The sequence below is a fragment of the Eurosta solidaginis genome, chromosome 3 (genome assembly GCF_040869045.1).
Source record: "Eurosta solidaginis isolate ZX-2024a chromosome 3, ASM4086904v1, whole genome shotgun sequence".
Lineage (NCBI taxonomy): Eukaryota > Metazoa > Arthropoda > Insecta > Diptera > Tephritidae > Eurosta > Eurosta solidaginis.
The window spans coordinates 25,538,816-25,553,144 of NC_090321.1; the positions used below are offsets into that span (position 1 = coordinate 25,538,816).

The 14,329-nt window shown below is 38.5% G+C and overlaps 1 long non-coding RNA gene across 1 annotated transcript; it reads left to right on the top strand.

Annotated features, from left to right (window-relative positions):
* The first annotated feature begins 5,351 nt into the window (after window positions 1-5,351).
* On the top strand, window positions 5,352-6,401 carry LOC137246289 (uncharacterized). The gene is made up of 2 exons (XR_010951437.1): window positions 5,352-6,000; window positions 6,100-6,401. It is a non-coding gene; the product is annotated as an uncharacterized lncRNA (long non-coding RNA).
* Window positions 6,402-14,329: the final 7,928 nt, after the last annotated feature.

Consider the following 14,329-nt stretch of genomic DNA (forward strand, 5'->3'; position numbering starts at 1 on the left):
TAGAGTGTAAGCAGCCTCTGGAGAGAATCGGGACAGGGAGAAGCATACATCTATATTGGGTCCCAGGGCATATGGGAATAGATGGGAATGGAAAAGCGGACGAACTAGCTAAAAAGGGCGCATCCCTTGAAGCTTGCTCCGTAGACGCCCCAATTAGACTGGGCGAGATTAAGTGAAGGCGAGAGGTGCACATGACCGACCAAGCGGGAAAGGCGTGTGTTCAAGCGCGGGGCTGTAAAGTGTCGAAGATTATGTGTAGGTCTTACAACCTTAGACTAACAAAGTTTCTTCTATCATTAAAAAGAGAGGACTGTAGACTAACGACGGGTATTCCCACTGGACACTGCCTTCTGGAGTCATATGCCTTTAAATTAGGATTGGTCAGTAAACGATCGAGCACGTTCTGTGCTAATGCCCTGCACTTGCCAGGCTAAGACTCCAGCTATTAGGAGTGACACAGCTGCCAGATCTAGAAGCAGCAAGTGGCTTAAGTCCTAGGCAGCTTCTAGTATTTGCCAAGAGGACGGAGTTATTTTATAACATAGGTCCTGGTTTTTGATAGGGTTTTTTCAGTTTGGTCGTTAAAACAAACTTATGGCAACCCTACGGACTCAATCAGTCTATGTGAGGTCCTCATGGACCGGAGAGTTTAACCTAACTTAACCTTGACTTAAAAAAAATTTTTTTAAAGTGGGCGTGGTCGTTCTCCGAATTTGCTAATATTTGTTAAGCATACATATAGTAATAGGGGTAACGTTCCTGCCAAATTTCATCATGATATCTTCAACGACTGCCAAAGTACAGCTTGCGAAACTTTTAAATTACCTTCTTTCAAAAGTGGGCGGAGCCACGCCCACTGTCCAGAATTTTACTAATTTTCTATTCTGCGCCATAATTTCAACTCACCTACCAAGTTGTATCGCTTTATCCGTCTTTGGTAATGAATTATCGCACCTTTTCGAAATTTTCGATATCGAAAAAGTGGGCGTGGTATAGTTCATTTTAAATAGCGATCTTAGATGAGTGCCTGGCAACCTACACACCAAATTTCATCAAGATGCCTCAAAATTTACTCAAGTTATCGTGTTAAATAACGGACGGACGGACGGACATGGCTCAATCAAATTTTTTTTCGATACTGATGATTGTGATATATGGAAATCTATATCTATCTCAACTGAGTATAAAAACACAAAGGCAGCGAAAACCACAACAACCACAGAGAGGACGGAGAGACTGGCAGCGCTTTGCTTTTTTCAATAACTTCTATATATTGTATTTATTGTGTATAATTTTTGTTATATGTGCCAAATTAGTGTGGGGGGTAATTCCACGTTTGGGTCTGATTTTATTTTTGCACTAAACTTTCTGTGCATTTTTGTTCTTTTGAATTTTTTTTTTATAAAATTTTTTACACAAATCGTTTGTGAACTCAGGCCCGCTAAATTTGATTTTTGAGATAGTTTTCCGGGAATTTTGAATTGAGATTTCTACTTGTTAGTTGCAACAATTTCTAGGTCTTTTAGCTTACCACAGCGTAAAGCAAAAAAAATTAGGCGTTGAGGAACAAGCCAACAAAGTAATTAAAAGTAGCTTTTAAATCGCAATTTACACAAATATACATGTATATATAAAAATCTCGTGTCACTATATTTGTCCGCGATGGATTCCTAAACTACTGAATCGATTTTGAATTTGTTTTACACCCCGTGTGTAGTTTGATCTAATATAGCATAGCACATCATCAGGTCCGTAGAGAGAGGGAGGAGGGTGGCGGGATTATCCCCGGATCCAGGGTTTCTGAGGGGGCCCGCGATTTAGAAGTACTAAGACATTTTTTTTTAAATTCAGGAGAGTCTTTAGTTGTTCCATGTGCAATTTTTAAGCCGAATTTCAAAATCAATGAATACCTGCATTTCGTTTTAATATTATAGTGAAGTGTGAAAAATAAAAATCTATATATATAAAAGGAAAGGCTAAAATGTGTGTTAGTTGGTAGCCGGTGTTTGAAGAGATGCGTCAGTCGATTTTGTTCAAACGTGGACCAGGGTACCCCTAGAATGTGTTTATAAAATATGGATAACAAATGAAAGCTGTTGATGAGTGCTTTAGTAGGGGGTAATCTTCATACCCCTGGGTGAATAGAGTCTCGAGATATAGGCCAAAACGTGGGCCCGTGAATGCCTAGACAGTGTTTATACAATATGGATATCAAATGAATGCTGTTGCTGAGAACTCTAAAGTAATTTTCATTATGATATTCGATTTAGTCGCATCAACTTGGCAAAACTCATAAATATGCAAGCGAAGCCGAAATAAAGACATGAATTAATAATACCCACATACCTATTTACATACGTCCTGTTCGATTTGCCTGAAATTTGGTATATAAATTTGCCTATATTAGTGTTTACGATCCTTTTTTCCGACCAGAGACGGACTGGGACTGGGATTAGAACTAGGACTGGGACTGGGACTGGAACAAATGAGATAGACTGAGAGAGAGAGATAGAATGAGATGAAGATGGAGATAAATGAGGCGAAAAAGACGGAGGGAGGAGTGAATAAAAGGATTAGGAAAAAGTGAAGAGGGGGAGGGCAGAGTTAGACGGAAAAGCTTTTTAAAATGTATGCAGGTAGTCCAAATTTAGGGCATAACAACGTCTGCCGGGTCTGCTAGTATTTATATATATATATATATATATATGTGTATGTATGCACATTGTAAAACACTTGTCTAACCCAGAAGACTCATTGCACTGGGCAAATATTTGTAACTTTTTATCACGATCTACTTCATTGCTGCTTACTTAGTTAATCACTTGCGATTTTTATTTAATTGGTGCCGGCACCAACCCATAATTCCATTTTCTTTAACCCCATATAAATAGGGCTCGGGCGTTTTAGCCCATGACCGCGTGACTAAAAGCGGAAACTCGCCCAAAGTAGCTCCTCTCTATAATATATCTCGTTAGGCATTGGAAGGCAGATAACTTTACTATCTGTCCTTATCAATCGTTAGGTAAATACATAGTTATTTATTGTAAATTTTCAGCACGGCTCTCCGAGATGCGGCGCCTCATCGAGGGATAAAGCGGTAAGTGCAAGACAATAATACACCACGTTTACCTATTTAGTACACGCAGTTTTTTGCGTGCTTATGTATATTCTTTTGCTTTTGTTTGCTATTTTTTTGCAACTGCTTCGGAAAGAGAGAGGACTTATGTTGGATTGGGAGAAGCCTACAGCAGCGGCCGTGGTTATAGAATCACGTAAATGAACGGGCGATAAGAATTGCGAATATTAGTATTTCTTTATATAATTCTTTTACACATTTTTTTGCGGTTATTTTTAAATTTCTATATTGAAATTTGATGTTAACGAAGCAGGTTTTTTATATGAGTTAACCGGGAATTGCCCGTATGGCTTTAAATGTATGAAAAGATTTAATTCAAGCAATTTTTTTAATTTTCATAATTTATTTAATAATTTGGGAAAAATTTTAAACAACGTGACATCAGGACAGAAAAGGCGACAGCTGTTTCGATTATACCATGTAAATCTCTTCAAAGCCTTTTCTCCCGGGAGTGGGAGTCGAACCCGCACTCCTACGATAGTTGAACTGGTTATAAACGCATTCAGCTACGTCATGCCTTAGTTGTTGTAAAGTTTTTCCCAATTGCCTTCTTCGCATATATTATCTTCCACACATTACATAATTCGTATGTAGTTATGTGTTGAAGTTATGCCTGTTTGTAAGGCGGTTTTCTGAGAAACTTGGTATTTGTTGTTGTTTTTGTTCTATTTATAGAACTACAACGAATTAACCAAATGTTGTCTACTTATATGAGTTAACCGGGGATTGCCCGTATCGCCTAAATGTATGAAAACATTTATTTCAAGCAATTTTTTTAATTTTTATAATTTATTTAATAATTTTGGAAAAATTTAAACAACGTGACATCAGGACGGACAAGGCTACAGCTGTTTCGATTATACCTTGTAAATATCTTCAAAGCCTTTTCTCCCGGGAGTGGGAGTCGAACCCGCACTCCTACGATAGTTGAACTGGTTATAAACGCATTCAGCTACGTCATGCCTTAGTTGTTGTAAAGTTTTTCCTAATTGCCTTCTTCGCATATATTATCTTCCACACATTACATAATTCGTATATAATTATGTGTTGAAGTTATGCCTGTTCGCTTCAAATATATGCAGTTTTTTATTGAATCGAAGGCACTCTTTGTGATAGATTTTTTTTTAGTAAAAATTGTTGTAAAATTAGGAAAATACCTTTGAGCCATTTAAGCATAAACTTAAGATTTGAGTTGAATTTTTTATTATATAATTTTAAAAGGTTAAGGCACATAGGCGTAGGAACTATTAATTCGTTTTTTTGGATTTATTTATTAACAGAAAGATACATTAAGAAATACGTTTATAACGTTTAAGAAAAAAAAATCGAGTTGAATTATTTTTATTTTTCGGTATTTTTTTTTTTTTTGGGTTAATGGGTTGAAATACCACTATGAGTAGATAGCATTCCCTTTTTGTTTGGTGTAGGCGTTGCGCAGGTGCAGAAGAGGGGACGTGGGTATGTCTACTGATTTGGACAAAGGTGAGGGTAACTAGGGACTTCTTAGACTCTTGACAGTCGGACTAGTGTCAGGCTAAGGGGGCTTCGCTCGCGATAAGGAGGCATAGCGAAGCCCAAGGCTACATTATATATGTAAAAGAGAGATGGCATACTCACCTCACCTGGACGGGCCTTCCCTTTCCTATCACCTTGTCTATTTCTCACCCTATCTCTATTTGAATACACAGGCATGAATCCCTCTATTTTTGTTTACGGGTACTGTAGGCGAGGGCGGTGGAAAAGACCCCACCCCAACCGACGAGCTAGCCAGGGCTCACAAGCATGCCTGCTTGCCACCGTTCCTTACCACGAAAACAGGCAGTACCATAACACAATCTAGGGCGTTGATCAGACAAAGAAAAAAATATTGTTCTAGCCCTGAGCTAGAACCGAACCTGAATCATTTATCAATAGGCCCACAAAACAAAAACAATTTTTCAACAACCACCGTGGTGTGATGGTAGCGTGCTGCGCCTATCACACCGTATGCCCTGGGTTCAACTCCCGGGCAAAGCAACATCAAAATTTTAGAAATAAGGTTTTTCAATTAGAAAGAAATGCATGTTAGAGTATCGCCCCTCGGCAGTGTTTGGCAAGCGCTCCGGGTCTATTTCTGCCATGAAAAGCTCTCAGTGAAAACTCATCTGCCTTGCAGATGCCGTTCGGAGTCGGCATAAAACATGTAGGTCCCGTCCGGCCAATTTGTAGGGAAAAATCAAGAGGAGCACGACAAAAATTGGAAGAGAAGCTCGGCCTTAGATCTCTTCGGAGGTTATCACGCCTTACATTTATTTTATTTAATATTATCTATTATCTGCAATATTATTACTACTTTCTTGTTAACTCCCTTTCTTGAGAAATTTTTATTTTGTTAAAGAATGATTTCTCGTTCACCCATTCGTACACGTAATTTAACAAGTTTAGAAAAGCAAAACAAAAATAACACAATGAATACGATGGATCGAAATATAACTTAAAACTAACATACAACAACAACAATAGAAGGCAACTTAAACTCAAGACACATAATACATATGTATTTAAAACTATCTGAAATATATAAAGCCAAGTGAAAATTATCTCAAGCAGGCAGTTTGCATTTGAATTTCGCAGTTGCAAATTAAAAAATACCTAATTGTGCGCATAAAATTTAAATTAGCACGTCCAAAAAATTAAAAAAAGAAAAAAATATGAAATCGTTTTTCGTGTTAATATTTTTAGCATTAATTGTGGTTGTATCTACGGGTAAAAAATTTCAATGGGGTAAACGCGAAGAAGGCGACCAGCTTTTAAAAGCATGCCCCATGCCTACTGGATTGAGAAGTTGTTTAAGGGAAAGCGGGGTATTTAGTTTTGGAAAAGAGGTTTGTAAATTAATGAAATTGTAAAAATTGCTTGTGACTTGTGAACAATGTTGATTAAAATATACATTTCTGATTTTCTTTCACATATTTATTTAATAGGATGAAAAAGATCTTGGTAAAATTACGTATGTAGAAGCGATCGAAGAAGTGATCGAAGGAGCCCAGGAAGGGGGTGGACATGTTAATTTGGCGGAAGGTGGGCCCGGTCATAATTTTGTTAAGCTATGTTACGCCAGTAATTTTATGAGTGCTTGCGATTTTAAGATCAAAGTATTTGGAATTTTGTTACCTCAAAATTTTGAATAAGAAAAAAAATTTATTTGATATATAAAATTTTGTTCCCGCAAAGATTGTAAACAAGAAATAAAATAAATTTGATATTCAAAAGTTCACAATACAAATATTCCGTTTGTCAATTTTAATGAGTTATATAAATAAAGACAAAAACAGAAACACTACATTAACCAGCAAACATACATACGAAGTATATATAGCCTAATGGTAGGGTTGCGGGAATAGAAAACTGACAGATGAGGTTTGAAGCTCGAGGTGAATATAATTTCTAATTTAAAGATACGAAGACATCTGATGAGATCTTTTTGGAAATAACTATCTGTCAGATGGAATTTTTAGTTGTTTTCAGTTTTTCTGAATTTTCATTAAAATTTACAAATGCATAAGATGAACAGACGATTAAAATTCAAGACCACGTCCCTTAAACTTATCTAGTAATAACGCCTGGTTAGCGAAAACTTTGGTTAGAAGCTACTCCATCTAAACACCGTGTTGTACTGAGGAGTAGAAATTTAGCGAAAGCGACTACGGCACATCTCAAATAAAGGGGTATTTGTGTGTCCCATGTATAGAAATCTACTTTAAAGCTTTATTTTTGATATCTCCTATCTATGAAATTGGATTGGTCGAATGTTCGACCCCAAGCAGTACCAGTTAATAATAAAAATACTTCAAACAAGTAAGGAAGGCTAAGTTCGGGTGTAACCGAACATAACATACTCAGTTGAGAGCTATGGAGACAAAATAAGGAAAATCAATCTGGGGTAACCCTGGAATGTGGTTGTATGATATGTGTATCAAATGAAAGGTATTAAAGAGTATTTTAAGAGAGAGTAGGCCATAGTTCTATGGATGAACGCCATTTAGGGATATCGCCATAAAGGTGCACCAGGGCTGACTCTAGAATTTGTTTGTACGATATGGGTATCAAATGAAAGGTGTTACTGAGCATTTTAAGAGGGAGTGGGCCTTAGGTCTATCGGTGGACGGCTTTTCGAGATGTCCCCATTAAGGTGGACCAGGGGTGATTCTATAATGTGTTTGTACGATATGGGTATCAAATGAAAGGTGGTAATGAGTATTTTAAAAGGGAATGGGCTTTAGTTCTATAGGTGAACGCCTTTTCGAGAAATCGCCATAAAGGTGGACCAGGGGTGACTCTAGAATATGTTTGTACGATATGGGTATCAAATGAAAGCTGTTAATGAGTATTTTGAAAACGAGTGATCCTTAGTTCCATAGGTGGACGCCGTTTCGAGATATCGCCATAAAGGTGGACCAGGGGTGTCTCTAGAATGTGTTTGTACGATATGGGAACCAAATGAAAGGTGTTACTGAGCATTTTAAGAGGGAGTGGGCATTAGGTCTATAGGTGGACGCCTTTTCGAGATATCGCCATTAGGGTGGGCCAGGGGTGACTCTAGAATGTTTGTACGGTATGGGTATCAAACGAAATGTGTTACTGAGCATTTTAAGAGGGAGTGGGCATTAGGTCTATAGGTGGACGCCCTTTCGATATATCGCCATTAGGGTGGGCCAGGGGTGACTCTAGAATGTTTGTACGATATGGGTATCAAACGAAAGGTGTTACTGAGCATTTTAAGAGGGAGTGGGCATTAGGTCTATAGGTGGACGCCTTTTCGAGATATCGCCATTAGGGTGGGACAGGGGTGACTCTAGAATGTTTGTACGATATGGGTATCAAACGAAAGGTGTTACTGAGCATTTTAAGAGGGAGTGGACATTAGGTCTATAGGTGGACGCCTTTTCGAGATATCGTCATTAGGGTGGGCCAGGGGTGACTCTAGAATGTTTGTACGATATGGGTATCAAACGAAAGGTGTTACTGAGCATTTTAAGAGGGAGTGGACATTAGGTCTATAGGTGGACGCCTTTTCGAGATATCGTCTTTAGGGTGGGCCAGGGGTGACTCTAGAATGTGTTTGTACGATATGTGCATCAAACGAAAGGTGTTACTGAGCATTTTAAGAGGGAGTGGGCATTAGGTCTATAGGTGGACGCCTTTTCGAGATATCGCCATTAGGGTGGGACAGGGGTGACTCTAGAATGTTTGTACGATATGGGTATCAAACGAAAGGTGTTACTGAGCATTTTAAGAGGGAGTGGACATTAGGTCTATAGGTGGACGCCTTTTCGAGATATCGTCATTAGGGTGGGCCAGGGGTGACTCTAGAATGTTTGTACGATATGGGTATCAAACGAAAGGTGTTACTGAGCATTTTAAGAGGGAGTGGACATTAGGTCTATAGGTGGACGCCTTTTCGAGATATCGCCATTAGGGTGGGACAGGGGTGACTCTAGAATGTTTGTACGATATGGGTATCAAACGAAAGGTGTTACTGAGCATTTTAAGAGGGAGTGGACATTAGGTCTATAGGTGGACGTCTTTTCGAGATATCGTCTTTAGGGTGGGCCAGGGGTGACTCTAGAATGTGTTTGTACGATATGTGCATCAAACGAAAGGTGTTACTGAGCATTTTAAGAGGGAGTGGGCATTAGGTCTATAGGTGGACGCCCTTTCGATATATCGCCATTAGGGTGGGCCAGGGGTGACTCTAGAATGTTTGTACGATATGGGTATCAAACGAAAGGTGTTACTGAGCATTTTAAGAGGGAGTGGGCATTAGGTCTATAGGTGGACGCCTTTTCGAGATATCGCCATTAGGGTGGGCCAGGGGTGACTCTAGAATGTGTTTGTACGATATGGGTATCAAATGAAAGGTGGTAAGGAGTATTTTAAAAGCGAGTAATCCTTAGTTCTATAGGTGGACGCCTTTTCGAGATATCGCCATAAAGGTGGACCAAGGGTGACTCTAGAATGTTTGTACGATATGGGTATCAAACGAAAGGTGTTACTGAGCATTTTAAGAGGGAGGGGGCATTAGGTCTATAGGTGGACGCCTTTTCGAGATATCACCATTAGGGTGGGCCAGGGTGACTCTAGAATGTGTTTGTACGATATGGGTATCAAATGAAAGGTGGTAATGAGTATTTTAAAAGGGGGTAATCCTTAGTTCTATAGGTGGACGCCTTTTCGAGATATCGCCATAAAGGTGGACCAAGGGTGACTCTAGAATGTTTGTACGGTATGGGTATCAAACGAAAGGTGTTACTGAGCATTTTATGAGGGAGTGAGCATTAGGTCTATAGGTGGACGGCTTTTCGAGATATCGCCATTAGGGTGGGCCAGGGTGACTCTAGAATGTGTTTGTACGATATGGGTATCAAATGAAAGGTGGTAATGAGTATTTTAAAAGGGAGTAATCCTTAGTTCTATAGGTGGACGCCTTTTCGAGATATCTCCATTAGGGTGGGCCAGGTGTGACTCTAGAATGTTTGTACGATATGGGTATCAAACGAAAGGTGTTACTGAGCATTTTAAGAGGGAGTGGGCATTAGGTCTATAGGTGGACGCCTTTTCGAGATATCGCCATTAGGGTGGGACAGGGGTGACTCTAGAATGTTTGTACGATATGGGTATCAAACGAAAGGTGTTACTGAGCATTTTAAGAGGGAGTGGACATTAGGTCTATAGGTGGACGCCTTTTCGAGATATCGTCATTAGGGTGGGCCAGGGGTGACTCTAGAATGTTTGTACGATATGGGTATCAAACGAAAGGTGTTACTGAGCATTTTAAGAGGGAGTGGACATTAGGTCTATAGGTGGACGCCTTTTCGAGATATCGTCATAAGGGTGGGCCAGGGGTGACTCTAGAATGTTTGTACGATATGGGTATCAAACGAAAGTTGTTACTGAGCATTTTAAGAGGGAGCGGACACTAGGTCTTTAGGTGGACGCCTTTTCGAGATATCGCCATTAGGGTGGGCCAGGGGTGACTCTAGAATGTTTGTACGATATGGGTATCAAACGAAAGGTGTTACTGAGCATTTTAAGAGGGAGTGGGCATTAGGTCTATAGGTGGACGCCTTTTTTTTTAGATATCGCCATTAGGGTGGGACAGGGGTGACTCTGGTATGTTTTTGTACGATATGGATATCAAATTAAAGGTATTAATGAGGGTTTTAAAAGCGAGTGACCCTTAGATGTATATGTGAAGGCGTTCTCGCGATATCGACCAAAATGTGGACCAGGTGATCTAGAAAATCATCTGTCGGGTACTGCTAATTTATTTATATATGCAATACCACTAACAGTATTCCTGCCAAGATTCCAAGGGCTGTTGATTTCGCCTTGTAGAACTTTTTCATTTTCTTCTACTTAATATGGTAGGTGTCACATCCATTTTACAAAGTTTTTTCCAAAGTTATATTTTGCGTCAATAAACCAATCCAGTTACCATGTTTCATCCCTTTTTTCGTATTTGGTGTAGAATTATGGCATTTTTTTCATTTTTCGTAATTTTCGATATCGATAAAGTGGGCGCGGTTATGGTCAGATTTCGCCCATTTTTTATACCAAGAAAAAGTGAGTTCAGGTAAGTACGTGGGCTAAGTTTAGTAAAGATATATCGGATTTTGCTCAAGTTATTGTGTTAACGGCCGAGCGGAAGGACAGACGGTGGACTGTGTATAAAAACTGGGCGTGGCTTCCACCGATTTCGCCCATTTTCACAGAGAACAGTTACCGTCATAGAATCTATGCTCCTACCAAATTTGAGAAGGATTGGTAAATGTTTGTTCGACTTATGGCAATAAAAGTATTCTAGACAAACTAAATGAAAATGGGCGGAGCCACGCCCATTTTGAAATTTTCTTTTATTTTTGTATTTTGTTGCATCATATTATTACTGGAGTTGAATTTTGACTTAATTTACTTATATACAGTAAAGATATTAAATTTTTTGTTAAAATTTGAATTAAAAAAAATTTTTTTTTAAAAAGTGGGCGTGTTCTTCATCCAATTTTGCTAATTTTTATTTAGCACATATAGAGTGATAGTAGTAACGTTCCTGCCAAATTTCATCATGATATCTTCAACGACTGCCAAATTACACCTTGCAAAACTTTTAAATTACCTTCTTGTAAAAGTGGGCGGTGCCACGCCCATTTTCCAAAATCTTACTAATTTTCTATTCTGCGTCACAACGTCAACCCATCTACCAAGTTTCGTTGCTTTATCTGTCTTTTGTAATGAATTATCGCACTTTTTCGGTTTTTCGAAATTTTCGATATCGAAAAAGTGGGCGTGGTTATAGTCCGATATCGTTCATTTTAAATAGCGATCTGAGATGAGTGCTCAGGAACCTACATACCAAATTTCATCAAGATACCTCAAAATTTACTCAAGTTATCGTGTTAACGGACGGACGGACGGACGGACGGACATGGCTCAATCAAATTTTTTTTTCGATTCTGATTATTTTGATATATGGAAGTCTATATCTATCTCGATTCCTTTATATATGTACAACCAATCGTTATCCAATCAAACTTAATATACTCTGTGAGCTCTGCTCAACTGAGTATAAAAAAGCAAAAAACGTATCCCATTCATTTTCGCGTCATCTGGCAAAGCGGAATGCGAAGCCGGATATGAGTATAAATCGCCGCTGTACTTTAATCTGACCGGTGGTCTACCTTTCACACCTTTCAAGTATATTTCTGTTACTTAAAGCTTTTGTAAAATGTTATTTACCCTGAACTATACCGTACACTATCTAAGGTTTTACTAGAAAATACTCAATATTCACGCCAAACTTTACTATATTGGTATAAAACTTGATAACAAAGTGCTTTCTAGGTTGCTGATTACTGTATGCCATTCTGCACATTCACCTGTAGACCTGGTAGCAAAGAACATAGCGTTAACAACTGTAACGAGGCTCAGTGCATCGGGGCAGCTTGAGCGCAGACCATACGGCCATAGTAGTACAGCGTCATCAATTACAGGACGAACATACTACCTTTTTTTTTTTAATGGACGTTGTGGCAGCGCGCTGCCCTCAAGTGGCCCAATGAAACCAGGCTAATCCTGTTCACGTGATCGATTTATATATATATATAATAACTTTTTTTTTTTTTTTTTTTTTGCCGAGTCTTTGATGGGCAGCGGTTTGTCAAGCGTCACGATCTGAGACTGCTCAGCTACAGAAGAAATTTCATCAGCCAAGCGTAATACTTAAAGAGAACAGAAGCAAACGTATTATACATTAATTTAGAGAGGTGAGAACAATCTTTTTTATAGAAAAAAGGGAGTCCGAGCTATCAAATGTGTTTGAGTGAGAGTTATAATCTTGGCATAAACGCCGAAAAGGTTCATTTTGTTCGAAATTCGTTCTACATTGTTTCAGCAGAAGAGGTTTGAAGTGTCTCGATGTCCGAGAGGGAACGCAAAAGTTCACTTCATTCAGAAGGAATGGGCTCGAAATTGATCCATTTAAAAGTTTTGTCATAAATATCACACCAAGCATTTCCCTTCGACTAGCAAGAGTTGGAAGATTGATAAGCTTTAATCGATTAGTATAAGGTGGAAGATTAGTTAAAGAGTCCCATTGGAAATTTCTTAAGGCAAATAGTAAAAATTGTTTTTGTATTGATTCGAGACTGTCTGCATGGACTTGATAACGCGGATTCCAAATTATCGAGCCGTATTCTAATATTGGCCTAACTAATGTTGTAAAAAGTGCTTTAGTTATGTAAGGGTCGTTAAATTCTTTTGACCACCGTTTAACAAATGCAAAAACACCTTTGCCTTTATTCACTGTAGCATTAATATGAAGATTGAAACTAAGTTTGGAATCCATCATGACTCCCAAGTCAATAAAATTATTTACAGTTTCTAGACTATAGTTGTTAATTGTATATGAAGCTGGTGGCGAAGCTCTCCGAGAAAAACACATGAATTTACATTTTTTGAGATTGAGCGGCATATAATTTACATTGCACCAGGTAACCAAGTGATTTAAATCCATTTGAAGCAAGGAATGTTCCTCAACCGAGGCACATGATTTGAAAAGTTTTACATCGTCTGCGTACATCAAGATTTTTGAGTATTTAATTGTACCAGATATATCGTTTATGAACAACAAGAACAGAATCGGACCAAGATGGCTGCCCTGAGGAACACCAGAAGAAACATTGATGACCCCAGAAAGTGTATTTTTAAAGATTACTTTTTGCGTACGATAACCAAGATACGAAGAAATCCAACATATAAGACGGGGTTGAAAACCGAGTTGACTGAGCTTATGAATAAGTAATGGGTGTGATACTTTGTCGAAAGCTTTACTGAAATCGGTGTAAATTACATCAGTGTGAAGGCCTTTTCTAAATCCATTAGAAACGTGGGTGGTAAATTCTAGTAAATTGGTGATAGGTGATTTGCCCTTACAGAACCCATGCTGCGAGCTTGCAATTATGGGGGAAATAGAGAATGTTAGGTGGTGGGTAACAATAGCCTCAAATAACTTTGGTATAGCGGATAACTTTGCTATGCCCCGGTAGTTTTCTATTGAAGACCTGCTTCCATTTTTGTGAAGCGGAATAAGAAAAGATTCCTTCCATATTGTTGGGAAAACGCCATAAATTAAAGATAAATTAAATAAATCTGTTAGCGGCTGATAGATGTTTGCGGCACATTTTTTAAGAAAGTGTGTCGGGATCCTGTCGGGGCCGTATGAATATGATACTTTTAAAGTTTTTAAATAAGATAATACATGTTCTGAAGATATAAATGGAGCTCTGATTGAATAACATGAATCAATATGGTAGGGGTATTCATTAGGTGAAACGTTGGTATCAATAGAGTAATTTGATTTGAAAAATTCCGCAAAGAAGTCGGCGATCTCTTGATCATCGCTGGAAATATTATCTTGGAATTTCATGGATGATGGAAACCCTTTCACCCTGCGTTTAGAGTTTACGAATCCGTAAAATGCCTTCGGGTTGCAAGTTATATTTCTTTTCATTTTACAAAGATAAGCTTTGTAACACTTTTTGTTCAATTGAAAATACTTGCAGCGTAGAATCGAGTACTGTAAGTAATGGTTATGTAAACCCGTCTTTTTGAACAACTTGAAAGATCGAGACTTTTTATTCTTTAAAATTTTCAGCT